This window comes from Petaurus breviceps, unplaced genomic scaffold, assembly GCF_028583685.1.
Source record: "Petaurus breviceps papuanus isolate PSGF00001 unplaced genomic scaffold, PetGlider_PUasm1.0 175, whole genome shotgun sequence".
Classification (NCBI taxonomy): Eukaryota; Metazoa; Chordata; class Mammalia; order Diprotodontia; family Petauridae; genus Petaurus; species Petaurus breviceps.
In genome coordinates this window covers 42,796,372-42,817,465 of record NW_027185764.1, presented here as the reverse complement: position 1 = coordinate 42,817,465, position 21,094 = coordinate 42,796,372, and the positions used below count along the sequence as shown (strand labels likewise).

At 36.4% G+C, this 21,094-nt stretch overlaps 1 pseudogene; it reads right to left on the bottom strand.

The window, feature by feature from the left end:
- Positions 1-19,330: 19,330 nt before the first annotated feature.
- LOC138159107 (gap junction gamma-1 protein-like) lies at positions 19,331-20,550 on the bottom strand (annotated as a pseudogene).
- Between the last annotated feature and the right edge of the window lie 544 nt (positions 20,551-21,094).

Below are 21,094 nucleotides of genomic sequence, written 5' to 3'. Positions count from 1 at the left end.
CACATTTAAAAACATTTTATTTTCTGAGAGGGGGTTGTTATGGGAATGGGAATTTAAGATCTTCCCTGCCCCTAGGCCCTTTGATAGGCTTAAATGCACCTGAGTCTGTGACAGGAGACTTGCTTTTCAGGAATGCCCACACCTTGGTGCTCTGTGATTGGGCAGTGGCGCAAGAGGGTTGTGACATTCTCTGAGCCAGGAGAAGGCTATATAAACCCTGATGTGAGGTTTGTTTTGTGGCTTACTTTGAGAAGTGTTGTGTGATTTGACCAGATGAGACTCTGGGCAGCTGTTGAGCCTCCCAACTTTGAAAACCCAGATGTTGGTGCTTCCCTCTCTGGTAACTGTGACTAGGTATGAATGTAATGATCAGACAGTTGGAGGCCTGTCTGCTTGATCTGTTTCTCTGTCTTCTTGTAACTTCTGCTTGTAACTTGTTGGTTTTCTCTGAAGTTCAGGGTGCTGACTTTTTCCCTGAACTAGGTAAATGACATAAGTTTGACTAAAGCAAGATTGTTAAGCCATTTTGGGTTGCTTTCCTTTATAAATGCAAATCTAACAACCTGTGTTGCAGCCACCCTGGGGATGCTGGGGTGCTTACTGCTATAGGTGTCCCATAGGGAACACTAGACCACCAAAGGGGCAATTTAAAAAAAAATGGAAGAAGAGCAGCTAGGTGGCCCAGTGAATAGAGCACTCACCCTGGAATCAGAAGGACTTGAGTTCAAATCTGGCCTCAGACACTTAACACTTACTAGCCATGTGACCTTGGGCAACTCACTTAACCCCAATTGCCCTGCCTTCCCCCCCTCTAAAAAGCAAAAAAAAATGGATGAAACAAAATAGTTTAAGAGCTCCTATGTAAAAAGATTAGATATGTGGTACAGTGGTTAAAGAGTCAGGTCTTGAGTCTGGAAGACCAGAGTTCAAATTTGGTCTCAAATACCGACTAGCTATGTGACTTTGAGCAGATCACTTAAGTCTGTTTACCTTAGTTTCCTCATCTGTAAAATTAGCTGGAGAAGGAAAGGGCAAACCACTCCAGCATCTATGCCAAGAAAACCTCAAATGGGGTCATAAAGAGCAGGACACAACTGAAAAATGACTCAACAACAACAAACATTAAAGGAACATTGTTCAGTCACAATTTGCTCTAAGGACAAAATTAATTATTTTACCAACCATTAATACAAAGAATTTTTTATGAAGATGATTCCCAGGACTGGTTGAATAATCACTTCCTTGAGGTTTGAGAACTAAAGTGAATTCTCTCATCTTAGTTGACACAAGGGCCTCTTAGTCATGTCTTGCTCATTAACAACATGGTGCTATGGATCAGGAACCCTGGGTCCCAATTCTGCTTCTCTCACAAGCTATGTGGATTATAGTAAGATATTTCAGCTTTCTGTACCGCAGTGTCCTCCTTATCTGTAAAGGGGAATAATATCTATACTACTATGTGACAGGTTTATTGTAAGAAAAAGGTGAAATAATGTGCATAAAGCATTTTGTAAATGATAAAGCTCTCTATAAAGATAAGCTATTATTGTTATGTGAGGATTAGGAGAGAGAGCGGAGTGGGAGGGGGAGAGAGAGAGAGAGAGAGAGAGAGGAATTACACACCAAAGATATAACAATTACAACTATTTTCACAGGATAAGTGTACAAAAGTCTAACAAGGTAAGAGCCAAGTGAATTAACAGGGGAGAATGCTTGTCCTTAAAGGAGCTCATTCACCGTCCTTCACCTACAAGCTTTTAGAATCTATCTGGGTATACAAACCAACCTGGGAGCTTGTGCCTTGGGACCCACTCAGGGATTTCCCTGATGCTGTAGTCTCTGTCTAAAACAGAAGCTCATGTCCCTCCTGCAGTGTTTTGTTAAAACAAGCAGTGAACATCAACTCTGCCCAGACATGTGAAGGGAAGAGGGAGAGGAACCTTGGGATGAGGACTATCAAGGTAGAAGAAACTCTGCCCTAATCACCTCTTCCACCGTCCCTGAGACCTCCTGGATATCTGATCAGTTTATTCTATGGTAGCTTAGAACTCCTGAGCTCAAGAGATCCTCAGCTTCTACAGGGAGCAGGAAATAGAGGTACCACTATGACAAACCCCCATTATATCTTTAATCTCTCCTCTATTGTCTTTTCTTCCCCTTCACCTATGAACATGCCAGAACCCTTTCTTTAATTCTACAAGATTGATTGGTCATTAATCATTTCCCTCTTGTTCCCTCTTATTTCTATGTCCTCACTATTGGGAGTCAAACCATGAAGAAAGACACAGAGACATGTAAAACAGTATGTGTGGGGAAGAGTAAGGGATGCCAGTCTTCAGTAATACATGGATATTATAGGTTACTAAGTAGGAGAGAGACATAGGCAAAGATTATTATGTTAAAATATTTGCCTGGTACATTCAGGATGAATTTGAGGGAGAAGATAATGGAATAAAGAAATCCAGTTAGGAAGATATTACATTAATATGGAAGAAAGGAGATGTGGGCCCAAACTGACATTGGGAGAAATAAAATGGAAAGGATTGGGTCAACTCAAGAGAGATTTCTAAAGAAGAAACATTGAGACTTGGTAGCATATTAAATACAGAGGATGAAAAAGAACGGTAAGTTAAAAGATATCTCCAGGGTTTGAGCCTAAGACACCACCAGGACAGTGGTAAAATTAAAAGCAAGGGAGAAGTTGGAAAGTAGAGCCAGTTTGAGAGGGTAGCTACTTAAATTGATTTAAAACTTGTTGGGTAAAGTGGAGTAAGGATGACAGTGAAAACTGAGCAATTTTACCACAGTAATCCCCAAACTCTATAATGACCTAAAAAATGCACCAAATTCAATTCTTAACAGAAAAGTCAAGAGAAAGCTACTGTAGTATTTTTTATAGTCCAAGCCAGCTTAGGAAGATGATAGACAGGTTTGCAGACAGTGGAATGGAGTATGGTCAGGAGGGCAGCACAATGAAAGTGGTACCAGGCTGTGGGGATGGTGATAGCAGAGGAAAGCAGCCAAGATGGTAAGAGAACTCAAGACCAGGGCAGAAGGAAGTACCAGGAGGTCCCAGGTCAGAGTGGCAATGTTGCCATTATCTCATTGTGGGTCACAGTTCCAGGGTTGGCAGAAGCAGTACTGGTCTAGAGAGTTCATCCATGGCTCAGTTCCCAGTCACAGATCTAGGGCAGAGAAGAGCAGTCCCAGTAACAAGGGAGCAGAGGCCCTACCTCTTTAAGGAGCAGAGTGCAGACCAGGAGGTCCATGAACAGACCTCTTCTGGTATCATACCACCTTAGAAGCACCAAAAACTCACAGGCCCCCAGATAGAGCTGTGAAAGCTACAGAAGGACATGGAAGACAGAAGCTCAGACTATTGAGAAAGCATACTGTAGTGCCAATACAGTATTTACAGCACTCACAATCAAGATAGAGACCGTGACTATAACTATCACATGATGTTCTATCGCAAAATATGCCAGACTCTCCAAATAGAGGATAAAACTGAAGGATTTATTTGGACACCAGAAAACCAAATCCCAAAACCAGTAAGCTGATTCCATCAAAGTACCAAAGATATTCAGAAGCCATAATAATGCTGAGAGCCACAGCATCCTTCAGCCTTCCCACAAACCAATACAAGATCAATGTTTACTCACAAAACTCTCTATTTCCTTGCCTAAGCTCCTCTGTCCTCAATTGTCTCACTGTCAGACTCACTCTCTAACAGCTTCTCTGTGGGCTCTGCTTCTCCTCAGCAAACTCCTCCCACCACTGGCTCCATGTGACTACATTCATCCTATCAAGGGGCAGAGCTTATCTTCACAGCCAGGGAGGTCTTCAAACTTCCCCCTAGATCTAGTAAGGGGCAGGCAAGATCTTCAAATTCCCTTTCCCATTACATATACCAAAATTTGTGGTGTGCATTCCAAATAGTATTTATATTTCTGAATGCTTGCATCAATAAAAAGAAAAAAAAGACCACATCAATAAGACGGGCATGAGATTAAAAACAACTAGAAAGATGTCAAACTCAAAACTTACAATTAAATGCCAAAAAAGGAATTTTGAAAATCAAAGGAGAGATTAATAAAATTGAAAATAACAATTCATCGAAATAAAACTAGAAGCTGGTTTTATGGAGGGCTAGGGGGAAGGATGACTACAGTAAAATAAATAAACCATTGGCTAATTTGATTACAATAAGAAAAAAACTGAATTGCCATCAGCAAATGAGAAAAAAGGTGAATGTTTAAATGATGAAGATGAAATAAAAGCAATTGGGCATAACTTTGCTGAACTATATGCCAATAAAACTGGCAATTTTAATGAAATGGAGGGATATAAAAAAAAACATATATAAATTGTTTGGATTAACAGTGAAAGAAAAAGAAAGCTTAAGTAACCCCAACTTAAAAAAATAAATTGAGGGGTGGCTAAGTAGCATAGTGAATAGAGCACTGGCCCTGGAGTCAGGAGGACCAGAGTTCAAATCTGGCTTCAGACACTTGACACACTTGCTAGCTATGTGACTTTGGACAAGTCACTTAACCCCAACTGCTGCCCAAAAAACAAAAATAAATAAATAAATAAATTGAACAAGATGTAAATTTTCTCCCTAAAGGTGAGAAAATACAACCTTCTAGCACCAGATGGATTTACAGTTGAATTTGAAATAAATATTTAAACAATGATTAATTCTAATACTATATAGATTCAAATATACTATTTGAAAAAAATAAAGTCCTACCAAATCCCTTTGATGATATAAATATTTTTTAAATATATAAACCAAGAAGAGTAAAAGCAAAGAAAAATATTGACCAATTTATGAATATTGGTACAAAAATTCTAAATAAAATACTAGCAAAGAGATTATACCACTGTATTATAAAGATCATAGACTATAACTAAACTTGAGCTATACCAAGAATGTAGAGCAGGTTCAACATTAGGGAAATATTAATTATAATTGAACATATAAATAGTAACAATGACAACAACAAAATAACATGAAAATTTATGATTATCTCAGAAGATGCAGAAAAAGCCTTTGACAACAATAAATAGGTCCTTTATTAAAATGATAAGTAGTATATATCTAAAACCATGACCAATCATTATCTGTAATAGAGATAAACTTGAAGCTTTTTCTAGTAATATCAGGCATGAAGTAAAGATGTCATTATCCCTACTTTGTTTAGTATTTTGCTAGAAATGGTAGTTAAAAAAATTTTTTTAAATTAATATAGGCAAAGAAGAAACAAAACCATCAATTTTTGTAGGTGATACAATGTTTTACTTAAAATGTCAACTAAAAACCAAGTCAAAATATTTAATGACCTCCGCAAAGTTGTAGGACACAAAATTAATCCACATAAATCATCAGAAATTCTATATATCACCAACAAAACCCATCAGCAGGTGCTGGAAAGACAAATTCCATTGAAAATAATTATAGACAGAATTGAATATGTGTTATTCTATCTGCCAAGACACACACAAGAATCACATCAACATAATCACAAAACATTCTCCTTACAAATACAAATTATAAAAAGGAGTGAAATATTAATTGCTTCTTGGTAGACTGAGCCAAATATGATAAAAATAAAAATATGATTTCAGTTAGCTTACTTATTCTGTGCCTCACCAATCAAATTACCAAAGATATATTTTGTAGAACTAGAAAAAAGAAACAGAATTGATCTGAAAGACTAAAAAGTAGAAAATATGGGAAGGGTTCTTAGCAATACCAGATCTCAAACTATACTACAGAGTTGTACCTTTAAAAACAATTTGATAATGGATAAGAAATAAAGTTGTTGCTCAGTGAAATAGATCGGTACACAATATTCACAAGCACAGTAACTTTTTTTTTCTTTGCTTTTTGTTTTTTTGAGAGGGGAAGTTAGGGCATTTCAGGTTAAGTGACCTGCCGAAGGTCACATGGCTAGTTTTGTGTTAAGTATCTGAGGCCACCTTTGAACTCAGGACCTTCTGACTTCAGGGCTGGTGCTCTATTCACTGTGCCACTTAGTTGCCCCTAATAACCTCATTTTTGATGAACACAAAGATGCCTGCAATTGGAGCAAGAACTCACCATTTGGAAACAAAAAAATAACCTGCTGGGAAAGCTGTAAAGTAGTCTGATAGAAACTAAGCACAGACCAACATCTAACACCATATACCAAGATAAGTTCAAAATGGGTATATGATTCAGACATGAAGTGTGATATAAGCAAATTAATGGAACATGGAAGAAATTACCTGTAAGATTTATGGATAATGGAAGAGTTCATGACCAAAGAAGAGATAAAGAAATTTACAGGAGAAAATATGGATAATTTTGATTACTTTAAATTAAAAAGGCATTGCACAAACAGAACTATTGCAACTAAAATTAAAATGAAAGCAGAAAATGTAAAACATCATATCAGAAAGTGATCTGAGAGAACAGATAGAGGAGAAATAACAAGAATAGTTAGACTACCTCAAAGTTACAATAAAAAACAATCTTGATACAATATTACAAGAAAGTATTAAGGAAAATTTCCATGAAACTTTAGAACAAGAAGGCAAAGCAGTAATCAAAAAAAAAATACACAATAGCCATTTGGAAGAGATCATAGGAAGAAAACTTAGAGGAATATCATAGCCAAGCTTCAAAACTCCCAAGCAAAGGAGAAAATATTGGAAGCTCCAGGAAAAAAAGCAATTTGTACATAATAGAGATACAAAAAAGATTACACAAGACCCAGCAGCTGCTACACTGAAGAACCATAGGTCTTGGAATACTATATTTTCTAGAGCAAAAGAATTGGGGTTACAACCAAGAGTAATTTACCCAGCACAGTTAAATATAATCTTGAATGAAAAACAAAAAAGAACATTTAAAAAATTTAAAGACCTTTGGGGTTTTGTGGTGAAAATCTCAGAACTTAAGAGAATATTTGACATATAATATCCAGGAGAAACATGAGGTAAATATTAAAGATCAATTATAAGGGATTCAATGAGGTCAAATTGTTTATTTCATATATGTGAAAATATTAGCAGTACTCTTATGATTGTCAGGACTATTTGGGTAGTTTGAAAGAAAGGCTTGAGTTAAACTGAGTATGTTGGAGTGATTCTAAAAAAAATAAAACCTCTTAGAGAGAGATAAAAATGAATAATTATTTCATACAAATAAGGTATAAAAGGAAAAAAAAACTGATACAGAAGAAGCTGGTAGGGGAGGAGGGCAGGTAGTGCTAAAACCTTTCTCTCATCAAGAATGGGTTAAGGAGGAAAATTATATATTTACATACATATATGTATGTATGCATAACATTCTCCTAAACTCAGAAAGAAATAAGAAGACAAGTAGATAGGGTAGGGGGAGAAGATACTGGAGGGACTTTTCGGAGGGTGGGCAGGTTAAGGAATAGGAGGGTAAGGGATCAGGGAGAAATAAAGCAGAGGAATGAAGAGATATAGGGTAAATATGGTGAGAAGGACAGAGGAAAAATAGGAAGGAGGAAAATGCACAACAAGTAATTGTAGCTTAGAATGTGAATGGATGAATTTATCCATAAAACAGATATGGATAGCAGATTAAATTTTTAAATTCAACAATACATTGCTCTCAGGAAACATTTTAAAAATTAGAGATACACACAAAGATAAAATAAAAGGTAGGAGAAGAATTTGTTATGTTTTTTTTTAAAAGAAGGAATAGTAATCATGATGTAAGAAAAGTTCAAGTTAAAATACATTTAATCAAAAGTGAAAAATAGAGAAACTACACTATATGTCAGCAATACTATTCACTATTGTGTTAGACCATTTAACGTACCTTGCCAGTATAAAATACCTGAGTGTATACCTGCCAAAACAGGCACAGGAACTATATGAACATAAATATAAATAATTTTTATACAAATAAACTCAGATAAAAGTAACTGAAGTAACATTTATTATTAATGGGTAGGTAAGGCCAATATAATATTTAAAAAGACTATCTTGCCTATTCATTAATTCATCCTAATTAAATTTCTAAAAAAATACTGACAAAATATCATAGCAAAAAGCATTTGGAAGAACAAAAGGTCAAGAACTTCAAAGAAACCAGGGGAAAAAAGATGTAAAGGAACAAAATTCATCAGCATCAGATATTAAAATATATTGTAAGGGAGAGCATTGATGAAGTTTTAAAAAGTATAAATTTGATTACTTTGAATTAAAATGTTCTTGTATAAACACAACCTATGTAGCCAAAGATTGAAAGAATGCATATTTTTTTTGGGGGGGGGGTTGACTTCCATAGACAATCTCTCAGGATATGATTGGGTTGGAATACTGCTGTTGTGTGAGATATAATGAGCTGATTGATTTATAAAAAACAAAATAAATAAACAAAAAACAGCTGGGCCTATCCACTTAGATAGACTTGGATGTTATCCACCTTCAGAAAAACAGATGACAGTGCAAATAAGCATAGGATGGTCTTACATATCTATCTATCTATCTGTCTATCTATCTATCTATCTATCTATCTATCTATCTATCTATCTATCTGTCTGTCTGTCTGTCTGTCTGTCTGTCTGTCTATCTATCTATCTATCTGTCTATCCATCTCTCTCTGTCTATCTATGTGTTTATGTATGAGTATCTATGTGTATTTATGTATATGTTTATAGCTATCTATGCATGTATGTATATCCATGCTTAAATAAAGCTTTCCTAAGGTGAGGAGGGGAGGGATGAAGAGAAAAATAAAATTAAAAATATACAGCAGAGAACAAGAGAAAACCATCGCAGAAGCAAAGAAAAGCTAGCCAGCTTTGAAAATCATGTGTAGTATATATTTTATACGTTTTCTTGAAATGGAAATTTATTGTTTTACATTGAATCCTCTCTTATGGTCTACTGTGGAGATGACAAAGTTTTTTTTTTCCTTTTCTCATTATTTAAGTGTAAAATTTTTCCTAGGAGTTTTCTTTTTGAGATCTTTTTCAGGAGGTGATTGGTGGATTCTTTCAACCTCTATTTTGCCTTCTAGTTCTAAAACATCAGGACAGTTTTCTTTCAGAACTTCCTGGAGGATTATTTCTGGGTTCTTATTTTGACCATGGCTTTTAGGTAGTCCAATAATTTTAAAATTATCTCTCATTGATCTATTTTCCAGGTCAGTAGTTTTGCCCATGAGATTTCACATCGCCTTCTATTCTTTCATTTGTTTGGATCTGTTTAACAACGTCTTGATTTCTCATAAAGTCATTAGCTTCCATTTGCTCCAGTCTAATTCTGAAGCAATGATTCTCCTCATTTGGCTTTTGAGATTCTTTTTCCATCTGGCAAATTTGGCTTTTTAAGGCATTCTTCTCCTCATTGCCTTTTTGAGTCTCCTTTGCCATTTGAATTAGTCTGTTTTTTAAGGTGTTATTTTCCTCAGTCAGGCTGTTGACTCTCATTTCATAATTTTCTTGCATCGTTCTCATTTCTCTTCCCAATTTTTCCTCCACTTCTCTTATCTGCTTCTTAAGGTTCTCTATGGCCTGTAATCAGCTTGTATTTTTCTTTGAAGCTTTTGGTGCAGGAGTTCTGACTTCACTGTCTTCCTCCTGTTCCATGCTTTGCTCCTTTTTGTCCCCCAAATAGGAGTCTAAAGTTGGAATCTTCTGCCTGCTTTGTTTCCTTTGCCTGGTCATATCACTCCTCAGTCACTTGAACCCTGATCTACCTAATCTATTCCACTGATCCATCACTCTATTTCTCAGTGAGTGGAAAATTATTTTGAAGACTACTGCTTTGTAATATAGTTTGAGATGTGTTACTCCTAGGCCATTCTCCTTCACTTTTTTGTTTGTTGGTTCCCTTTACATTCTTAAATCATAAGTTTTTTTTTAAGATGAAGGCAGAATACCATTAAGTTTGATAAGATGTAGAACTGATAAGATGTACAGAATGTAAATTGATATGTCCCAGAATATCATCTTCACCTTACATAGAGAAATCAAATTCTGCTAATGAACAATGGGGAAAAACTTGATTCTGTATGAATGTAATAGAAGCATAGGAGTTCACAGTGGATCACAAATTAATCTTTAGTTAATAAAGTGTGATTTTCATTTGAGAAGCATACATAACAGAAAAATAAATAAATAAAAACAAAATGTAAGAAATGTAAATTATCAGAATTGAAATTTATATCTTAGCTATGTGACATTTATTTTTATATCATTAAAGGATAGGATAATAAGAACTATTAGCAAAGGAAAGGTAACTGGAGATAAGCAATATGAAGAAAGGAAAAGTGAAAAATGATACAATGGCAATTGGCAGAAAATGTTTAACTTGATTACACTTCTGGATGAAAGGAAAAGTTATCTTGTTTAAAAATTTCTGGATAGGCTGTAAAGTATAAAAATGACTACCAAAGAAGTTTTTTTTTTTAATTTCCATCTCTGGAGGCATTTAATAATCGTACATAAATTTAGGGGTTCTTGACTGAAATCAGTAAAATTAATGATAGATATAGATTAAATATAGAGGTAGAGATAGGTGAGTTATACATATGAATATAGATACAGATGTAGATATAGATATGGATATACATATAGACATAGCTGTAGATATAGACTATATGTGTTTGTGTGTATATATATATACATACACACACACACACACACACACACACATATATATATATATATATATATATATATATGATAGAGATATAGAGATAGAGGTAACTTTTACAACCCCAATAACTGATCTTTATAGTAAACCTCAACGGACATAATATTCCTGTTATTCATCTAGAATTCTTCTAAGTATATAAGATGCTAGCAATGGCATGGACATTGTCAGTGTGAATAATTCATCATGTCCTTATAAACTCTGCTTTTAAGGCCATATGCTCTTCCAGTTTTTAGAATGTAAGAATTCTAATGATTGAAAAAGTCATATTCAGTTTGTACAAAACTGATATATACTTGTATATGTAGCCTTAGAGTACGAAAACATAAAATATCCTTAATGATTTTTCAAAATAATTCAACAATTTCCATTTGAAAGCATGAACTACAAAAGAAATTATTTCATGTAGTAATTCTGGTATAGAAGGAAACAATATTGGATTTGCAGTTAAAAGACCTGGGTATGTAATATGACTGATGTAGTTTTCTTATTTTTATTGACAATTTTTACCTGGAAACTATTTCTTAAAATGACGTTCCATTATTATTGAGTTTGTATTAATTTTATTTCTTCATTCTTATTTATATTTATACTTTGTAAACATATATGTATATACATACATGCGTACATGTATGATTTTCAAATTGAGGCAGACCTTGCAACATAATGTGCCTTTATATAGTTCTGTTCCAGAACTATACAGAAGAAAACAATTCATGAACATAGTTTCAAATATATCATAGAATTCACACTTCATACTGTGACAATTTAATACAATCATAACACATTCTTTGCATTACTATCCAGAGTTAATGTACTGATATAAGGAATTAATAAGATTATAATCTAAAAAATTCCCACCTACATATGTACAAAATTAATTTGTCAAATGATTTTCACTCCACATATGAAATAAAATGATCTGAGAAATATAGGTAACTTGAAATCAAGTAAATGTTACATAAACACATATGCATGTCATTCATTATTTATTAAGTTAAGTTAATAATACACATTTCTTATTGAAAGCCATGATGAGACAGTCATAAAAATCTAACTCAGTTGCTTATTTAAAAAAAAATAATCTTCTAATTGAATGTCTGAAAACAACTAAACACATGTTGCCTAAAGAGTTAACTTTTAGGGGCGTAACAATTTATAAATTGAAACAGAGACAAAGAAAAAGGAAGAAAGATTAAGGAGGCAGGTAGATGGATAGATAGTAACAGCGATATTGTAATGATGATCAACCATGAAAGAATTAGCTACTCAAAACCAATACAATGATTTAAGACAATTTCAAAGGAGGCATAATGAAAAATGCTATCCACTTCCAGAGCAAGAACTTATGAACTCTGAGTACTGACTGAAGCATACTTTTTTTTCACTTTCTTTATATTTCTTGCTTTTTTTCCAGCATGTCAAATATGGAAACAAGATTTTCATGACTTCATATGAATAACTGACATCATATTGCTTGTGTTTTCAATTGGTGGGAGAGAATAGAGAGAGAAAGAGAATTTGAAACTCATTTTAAAAAATTGAATGTTATAGAGCCATACAGTGTTTAATGACTGACTTTGATAGACTTAGTCATTCTCAGAAATGCAAGGACCTAAAACAATTCCATAGGGCTCATGATAGAAAACGCTATCAATATCCAGAGAAAGAACTATGGCGTCTTAATGTAGACTGAAACAGACTATCTTCTTTTGTTTTGTTTTCTTATGGTTTTTCCCATTCATTTAAGTTCTTCTATGCAACATTACTGATGTGAAAATATGTTTAATAGGAATACACACACACACACACACACACACACACACACACATGTAGAACCCAAGTCAGATTGCATACCTTCTTGGAGAGAAGGGTGGAGAAGGAGGGAGAGAAAATGTATAACTTATGGAAGTGAATGTTGAAAACTGAAAATGAATAAATTAACTTAAAAAAAGAAAGGTAAACTGGGGGGAAATGAATGTTCTAAACAAATTTCTAAAATTCAAAAGAAGAGGGGAATATCTTAATTTGGAAGAAATAACTGTCATAGCAAATATGAAAGCATTAAACAATCAATAAAATAAAAATATGGAGTATATTTTTTAAAAAACTCACAATCTTTTGCTTATACAACAAATACTTTAAAAATCAGCAAAAACAAAGATACACAGAATAAAAGTGAACAAAATTCATCATACAGCAGGTGAATTAAAAAAATGATTTTACAGGGAGGCTTAGAATAATCTATATGACCTGATAGAAAGTGAAATAAACAGAGCAAAGAAAATACTATGCAGAAGATATCAACACTGTAAAGGGAAAGAGCAACTACACACACACACACACACACACACAAATGCATGTACAATCAAAACTAAATATAAAAGATTGCAAAGAGCAAATATGACAAAAAAAGAGAAAGATGTGATAGCACTCTATCCCTTCTCAGAGTTTTAGTGACCATAAATGTAGCATATTGTACATATTTACAGGCTTTTTTGATATATTGAGAAATTAAACATTTTTTTAATTTTTTCTTTAAAATATTATTTATTATATGGAAGGATTCTCTGGAAGTAGAGAGGGGAAGAATACTAGAGATAATTAATCTAAATAATCAATGATATCAAGAAATATTATAAATGAAAAATGAATTTGACACCAAGCAGGAGTTAATTTAAAAACAGGATCTGTTAAGAAAACACTTAAGAACAGATTCTTAAGACAATTGTACAAATGGCAATTCAATTATGACATCAATATTACATCCATTTATGGTTTGTGATGCCAAAGTAACTCAGCTCATTAGTTATTGAAGATGAACTAATTAGCTGGTTTATTTTAATATTAAAAGTATTCCTTAAAAATTATGAAATTCAGAGAATTTCTTGGGTGACTTCAGTCAATTAAATTGGCAAATAGGGAATGATATTTATTTGAAGTCTTTCTAAAGCACAAGCTTTAGACAGAATGTCTTTATAATAGTGGTTTGAGGGAGAGATCTATTTTCACACAATACTTAGAACTCAATTTTGTAATAATTTTGGTTTAGTTTTATATATCCTTGTGGTAAATATAACTCCTTCATTCTTAATTACATTTTCCGATCAATCAACAAACATTAAACACCTACTATGTAACAGACACTAAGGCTATAATTATAAAAAAAATGTAACAATCTTAATCTTAAGGAACTTACATTTTCATGGAGGAAAAATCAAAGCATATATGTGTATATGTAAAATACATGCAAAGATTCAAATAAATACAATGTTGTTAATGATAAGTTACTCATGGAGGGTGGATACTCACAGTTAGGGGCATCAGAAAAGGTTTTCTAAAGAAGATGATGCTTCAACTGCATCTTGACGGAAGAGAAGAATTCTTTGAAATGGAAGTGAGAACGGTGTGCTTTCCAAGACTGGGGGACACCCAGTGCAAATGTATGGAATCCTATGTTCATGGAAAAAGAGGAAGCCAATTTGACTGGATTGAAGGGAGAATAATACACAGCAAGAATGGAAAGGGCTACAGCAACCAGGTTTTAATAGATCTGACAGGGTTGGGGGAAAACAATTTTGCATTCTATTTTGGCTATGCTGAATTTGAATTGCATTTAGGATATGTGGATTGAAATGATCAATAAGAAAATGGTGATGCATTACTAAAGGCTTGCAACCTAGCTGCCATTCCTAATTCTTCACTATCACTCACCTCTGCCCCCATTTGCAGAGGCTTGTCAAGTTCACCATTGCAGCATCTCTTGAATATTCTCCCTTCTCTGATAAAATCACCACCTTAGAGTATACCCTCATCACCTCATGCCTCACTATTGCAATAGCCTTCTAGTTGGTCTATTTAATATAATTCTCTCCCCACTCTAGTACATCTTCTATTCAATCATTAAATTCATTTTTTTTTCTGAAGCACAGGTTCAACTATGTCACTCTTTTATTCAGTAACCCCCCCCCCCCAGTTGGTCCTTATCTCCTCCAGGATCAAATATAAAACATATTTGGCTTTCAAAGACCTTTATAACTCATCTGCCACCCCCTTTTCCAATCATCTTATACTTTATTGCCCTCCATGTTATCTGACATGGGCCTTTTGACTGTTCTCTGAACAATACACTCCACCTCTTGACTAGACATTTTCCCTGGCTTTCTTCCATGCCTAGAATGGTCTCCCTCCTCACTTTTGGTTCTCAGATTCCCTGGCTTCCTTCCAGTACCAATTAAATTCTACCTTTTGCAGGAAACCTTTCCCAGTCCCTGTTAATTCTCATACCTCCTCTGCACTGATTCTTTCTATTTATCTTGTATAGACCTGTTTGTACACAGTTGTTTGCACGTCATTTCCACCATTAGATTGAGAATTTCTTCAGAGAAGTTATTGTCTTTTGCCTTTTTTTTTGTATCCCTAGTACTTAGCACTGTGCCTGGCACATAGGAGATGCTTATTAACTGATTGAGCGAAGCGTGAGAGACAGGTTAATTACAGAAATCTGGGATCCATCTGCATCTAGATGAAGATTAAACCAATTGAAACTGAGCTCGTCTAGAGCAGGGGTGGGGAATCTGCGATCTTGAGGTCACTTGTGGCCCTCTAGGTCCTCAAGTGCAGCACTTTGACTGAATCCAAACTTCCCCTTAATAAAAGTATTTGCTCTATAAAACTTGGACTCAGTCAAAAGGGCTCACTCAAGGACCTAAAATTCCACATATGGCCTCAAGGCCTCCTGTTTCCCACCCCTGATGTAGATTATATAGGGAGAAAGGAGGGCCCAAGGAAGGGCTTTAGGGAACCACTGTAGTTAGCCTATAGGAGAATGTCAATCTAAGGAGTGATTAGAGAGGAGGAGAATAAGAAAAGATAAGTACAGAGTTATGATGACAAAAACAATCAGTTGCACTTTTATCTATATTATCAACATTTTCTCCATGATCTTCTTCAGTCTAGGCAATCAACAAGATAATGAACCAAGACCTGATTTCTAACATTTTCTTATATCTAAGATATAAATGCTTATCTTAAAAGTTTAACAATCAGTTCTCTGTGCTAGTTTAGGACGGCTCCAGAATAGGCCTGGAGTAGTGTTACCAAAAAACCTCAGGAGCAGAGAGTATCCAAGTTAATAATATCATATAGTACATAGATCAAAGAATGATGTGAATTGAGAAAAGATCATCCGATTTGGCAATCAAGAGATTAGCAGTAATTTTATAGGGAATAGCTTTAGTCAAGGGATCTGGTCAGCTTGCAAAGGGTTGAATGAGTAAGTGGAGAGAAAGTGGAAAAAAGATGTATAATTAGATTTTTCTGGTAGTTTGGGCGTAGAAAAAGAGATATAGGACAAAAGTGTATAGTAGGATTTAGTAAAGGTATTTTGTTTTGTTTTGTTTTTAAGGTTTGGAGAAATTAATGCATTTGAAAGCAATAGGGGAGGAACTAATAGAAAGAGCCTGAAGATTTGAGGTGGAGGGTGATTGAGGATGTGATCTGCTGGAAAAGGCAGGAGTGAATGGCATCAAGCATACAAGTACTAAGGTGGTCCTAATCTTGGATGAGAAACAACAGCATACTGTCAGAGACTAAGAGAAAAGAGAAGAAAATAGAAGGTAGTGTCAGTAGGTTTGGAGATGAAGAGAAAGGATGAAGAGGACTTTTAGGGTGCATAGCCTCAATTTTCTCAGTGAAGAGGTATAATGGTAAAGGAATCTGAAGATCTTCCTGCCCCTTGGCCCCTTGATAGGCTTAAGCTAATCTGGAAACCTTCCCTGATTTAAAAATATATTCTGCTTCCTAATAGACTGAATGTGGTCACATGGAGCCTGTGGCAGGAGGCTTGTTTTTTTCAGGAATTCCCATACTTTGTTAGTTTTTGATTGGTCAGAGGGTTGTGACATTCTCTGACCCAGGAGAAGGCTATATATACCCTGATGTGAGGTTTGGTTTTGGGACTCACTTTGGGAAGAGCTGTGTGATTTGGCCAGATGAGACTCTGGGCAGCTGTTGAGCCCCCTTGCTTTGAAAACCCAGATGTTGGTGCTTCCCTCTTTGGTAACTAACTAGGTATGGATGTAATGGTCAGACAGCTGGAAGCTCTGCTAGTCTGTTTCTCTGTATTTTTTTTTGTCTGCTTGTAACTTCTGTTTGTATTCTCTGAAGTTCAGGGTGCTGATTTCCACCCCCCCCCCCCGAACTAGGTAAATGATATATATTTGATTAAAGTAAGATTGTTAATCCCTTTTGAGTTGTTTTCCTTTAGAAAAGCAGATCAAAGAACCTGTGCTAGAAGCCATCCTGGGTATGCTAGGGTGGTTGCTGCTAGAAGAGGTTAGCTGAGAATGAGGAGGAAAGGGGGAAGAAAGGGAAACTTAAGGAGAATATGGGTTTGGAATTGCTTTTGTGAGGAATGAAGGTATCAATTCAAGTGAAATAAAAGGATATCCTTACTGTATTGAGGGCCCAGTTGAAATTGGATAACATGAATTTATAGTGAACACAGCCTGTAAGATTATGTTCAGCAGCATGTGAGTAGGTGTGGGAGAGACAGTGGGAATTATTCAGGGCTGGGGATTAACAAGGGATGAACTGTAGTTCATCAGGAGAAGTGTTGAATTGAATTATTTAACTAGAAGTTTGAAAATGGGAAGGGAAGAAAGTAAAGTCAGAGCAAAAATAAAGTATTAAGGAAGTACTGAGAGGGACAGGGACTGGAGTATATGAGGAGGCAGGAAAATAGTATGTGAGGATTGAGATGTAGGAAATGATGGAATCTGTAATAGAGTTTGTGATCAGATAGAGGACTAGTATAATGTTTTACTAAGTGGAACACTTATAGGTACTGGTAATATTCAGTAATTTAAGCATCCCTGTCTGTGCTTGAGGTTAAATGAAAAGAGCTGGCCATGCAATGTAATGAAATCTTAATTGGGAGGTTAGGATGGTTTAGAAAATATTAGCATAGTGAGATCTCTTGATTAAAGGGCAGTGGTTGAGTAGTTACTTCTGTATCTCTTGCTTCTTATAACCTCATTATCTATAATTATTGAGCACTCCTTCCTTCTTGATGGTCTTTCCTTTCTTGACTTCTCAGCCAAAGCATTCTTGTAGTTTTCTGCCTACCTGCCAGACCCTCTCTTGCTGTATCTCCTTCAGTGGGTTGTTCTGCCATCTTCACAAACGTAATATGAAGTTTCTAAGACTGTCTTTTTAATTTTTTTATTTTTTAAATGCTTTATTAACTTCTGATTTATATCCTTCATTTCTGCCAGATTTTGAGTTACAAATTTTCTACCCGTTTTAACCCTACCCAATGGCCCAAAATAGCAGTCCCACAGGATATTCCCTCCTCCAATATGTTCTCTCCCATATTTTCAACCATAACCCTTTCGACTTTTCCAGTGGATCTCAATGCCCAAGTGCCTGTATATCTTATTTCCTAATTACATGAAAAATAGTATTAATAATAGTATATATATATATATATATATATATATATATATTTGAATATTTGATTTTAAAACTTTGAATTCCAGATTCATTTCCTTCCTCCCTTGACACCCACCCTTACTGGGAAGATAAACAGTTCAGTATAGGTTGTACATGTATGTCTAATGCAAAACAATAACATAGTAGATATATTGTAAAAGACTGACTATATTTCCCTCCCTCCTATCCCACCTCCCACTTGTTCTATTCTCTACTTTGATCCCGTCCCTTTTCAAAAGTGGATGCTTCCAACTTCCCTCCCCCCCATCCTGCCCTCCCTTCCATCATACCCACTCTCATCCACTTCCCTCCCTACTCTCCTGGAGGCTGAGATACCCTATATAGTGTGTATTTCATTCCCTCCTCAAGCCAAATTCAATGGGAATAAGTTTGACCCATTCCCTTTTGCCTTTCTATTCTTCCCCTCCATTGTAACCATTTTCCCTTGCCTCTTCTATATGAGATAGTTTACCCCATTCTGTCTCTCCCCATCTCCTCTCATTATATTCCTCTCTCACCTCTTAATTTCACCTTTTAAGCATCATCCCTTCCTATTCAAATCATCCTGTGCCTTCAGTTTTTCTGGGTAGGTGACTCTTGGTTTTAATCCCAGTTCCTTTGCCCTCCAGAATATCATATTCCAACCCCTTCAATCCCTCAGTGTAGAAGCTGCAAGATCCTGGGTTATCCTGATTGTGTTTCTACAATATTCAAATTATTTCTTCCTGGCTGCTTGTAATATTCTCTCCTTAATCTGGGAATTCTGGAAACTGGCTATAATATTCCTAGGAGTTTTCTTTTTGGGATCTTTTTCAGGTGATCGGTGGATTCTTTCAACCTCTAGTTTGCTCTCTGGTTCTAAAACATCAGGGCAGTTTTCTTTGAGAACTTCCTGGAGGATGATTTCTAGGTTCTTACTTTGATCATGGCTTTCAGGTAGTCCAATATTTTTTTTTTGACAGAACAAAGTAAGTCTTTGTTGGTAAAAAAAAAAAAATTCAGGCTTCAATGCCAATTGGCACCACATTTGGAGGCTAAGTCCCTGAGATGATCAAAGTTTCAAATATCTAGGTTTCAAGTATCCAGGTTCATTGTCCAGTAAAGCCAGTGTTCTGGGGTTTGGGGGGGAGGGGAGGTGGAAGAACATCAGAGAGAGGGTGAAGAGAATGATCTCTAAGGAGATCTCTAAGGACAATTACAGGCCTTGATGGTCTATCCTCCACCTTCTTTGTGACTATGTGTGGATACATATATGTATCCACATATGCATATGTATACACATACATACATATATCTCAAAGGGTACAAAATTTACTTTAAAATATAAAGCTTTTATGGCTGGAGATTCTCAGGTCCTTAATCCTGTGGATCCCAAAGCTCTCATTTCTCCTCATCATGTGTGGTGATCCAAATGCTGTCGAATAAGAAACATCCCCTGTAGGTCACAGCTCTGTCTTGGAGAGCCGGGTCTCTTTCTGGGCTTGGTTGTGCCGGTTTTGCTGAGTTGAGATATTGTAGATTGGAGGCCGACCCCGAACAGTCAGGCGCTGTTGCCAGAGGTGTGCCCAGATGCAATGCCATGTCCATTTGCTTCTGGACCAGATGCAGCTGTTCCTGCATTTGCTCCAGCTCCAACTTGAGACCCTTGGAATGGGGAGGTGGGGCAGAGCTGTATCCCCCATTCTTTATGCTTCCCAGGCCAAGGTGCAGCAACTCAATCAGGTTGAGCAGGAGGCAGAGGCCGCTGACTGAATACATGACCAGCAGGAAGATGGTCTTCTCTGTGGGATGAGATACAAAGCAGTCCACGGTGTGGGGGCAAGGGCTGCGCTGGCAGACATAGGAGGGAGGCACTTCCAGGCCAGAGAGCAGGTACTGGCCCATCAGGAAGACCACCTCTAAGGCAGATCGCACCAGCAACTGCCCAACATAGGCCCCCAGGAGCCCGTCCCTGTGGATCCTCCTGCGACCATCTTGGGCTCCATCCTCAGGGGACTTGTGGGGCTTCTTCTCTTTGATAATGGGCTCCTTCTCTTCCTCCTCTTGCTTCTGGGTGCTCTGGCACCGGGACAGATGGTGCACAGCATAGCCCAGATAGAAGACGGTGGGCGCAGTGACCAGGATGATCTAGAACACGCAGAAACGTACGTGGGAGAGGGGTGCGAAGGTGTCTTAGCAAACGTTTTGGCAACCTGGCTGCCAGGTGTTACACACGAATCCACTCAGTTCGTCCCGGTAAATGGCCTCTCCACCCACGGCCAGCAGCACTAGGCGGAAAACAACCAGCAAGGACAGCCAGAGTTTCCCCACCAGGGGGGAGTGCTGGGTCACAGCCTCCAGCAGCCTCATCAGGAAGGCCCAGCTCATCTTCAATCTTCCTAATAATTACTTTCCATGACCTACAATCTCTTCTTCAGTAGCCCAGGCTAGTCCGAAGCCGGGTTAGCAGAAAGCAGTCCAATAATTTTTAAATTATCTCTCCTGGATCAATTTTCCAGGTCAGTGGTTTTTCCCTTGAGATATTTCACATTGCCTTCTATTCTTTCATTTCTTTGGATCTGTTTAACAGCATCTTGATTTCTCATAAAGTCATTAGCTTCCATTTGCTCCAATCTAATTCTGAAGCAATGATTCTCCTCATTGGGTTTTTGAGATTCTTTTTCCATCTGGCAAATTCAGCTTTTTAAGGCATTCTTCTCCTCATTGCCTTTTTGAGCCTCTTTTGCCATTTTTTCAAGGTGTTATTTTCCTCAGTTAGGCTGTTGACTCTCATTTCGTAATTTTCCTGCACTGTTCTCATTTCTCTTCCCAATTTTTCCTCTACTTCTCTTGTCTGCTTCTTAAGGTCCTCTATGGCCTGTAACCAGTTTGTATTTTCCTTTGAAGCTTTTGGTGCAGGAGTTCTGACTTC